Below are 768 nucleotides of genomic sequence, written 5' to 3' on the forward strand. Positions count from 1 at the left end.
ATGGAAATTTGGTTCCCTGGGGACAAGTAGCAGCAACTTTGCCCCCAGAGGATGCCCATGCCACACACGCTTTGGTGTATGGCAAGTTGCCTCGGGTGGTGTAGGGGAGGCTGGGGCCAGCACTGTGCTGGCCCCAAAAGCCATACCTGGGGTCCTAGGGTCCAGGGGTCAAAAAAAAAACTGGGTGAAAAAAAACAGAGTAGCACACACTCAGGAGCGTGCCCTTGCAGCACGGAGAACTCCAGACTGTGCAGTATGCAACACTGCAAATATGTTTGCAGCGCGACATCCCGTGTGACTGAGCTCATCTGAACATGCCCACAGTGAGCTTTCACTTCTTTCCATGTCTATTGGCCTGGTCAGCTCATATTTGGCAGGTTTTTTCATTAGCTCTGACAGAGATACTGCTGATATCATTACTGGGCACTCCAGTCCCATTCAGAGAGACCATTACAATTGCCCCAGAAGATCAACAATCTGCTCTGAAGAAATAGTGAGGTTTTTTCCCTACATCCTGGCCTTTTAAAACAGTCTTTCTGGGGCACTATCCATTTGAAAACTTGTTTAACTTTATCCCAGCTACATACTTTGGTAGTAAAAGTTATCACCCAAAGAAATTCTTGCCTCTCACTAAATTGATTGGATGAGACGGAAGCGTGGAGGAAATAGTGAACAAAGCATATTTCTGTTTTTAATAAATTGGAAATCTCTGCATGGTTAATAGTAAGATCATAGAATCATAGACTCAATGAGTCGGAAGGGACCTAG

Source organism: Gavialis gangeticus, unplaced genomic scaffold (genome assembly GCF_001723915.1).
Source record: "Gavialis gangeticus isolate Ggan-Ray unplaced genomic scaffold, GavGan_comp1, whole genome shotgun sequence".
NCBI lineage: Eukaryota > Metazoa > Chordata > Crocodylia > Gavialidae > Gavialis > Gavialis gangeticus.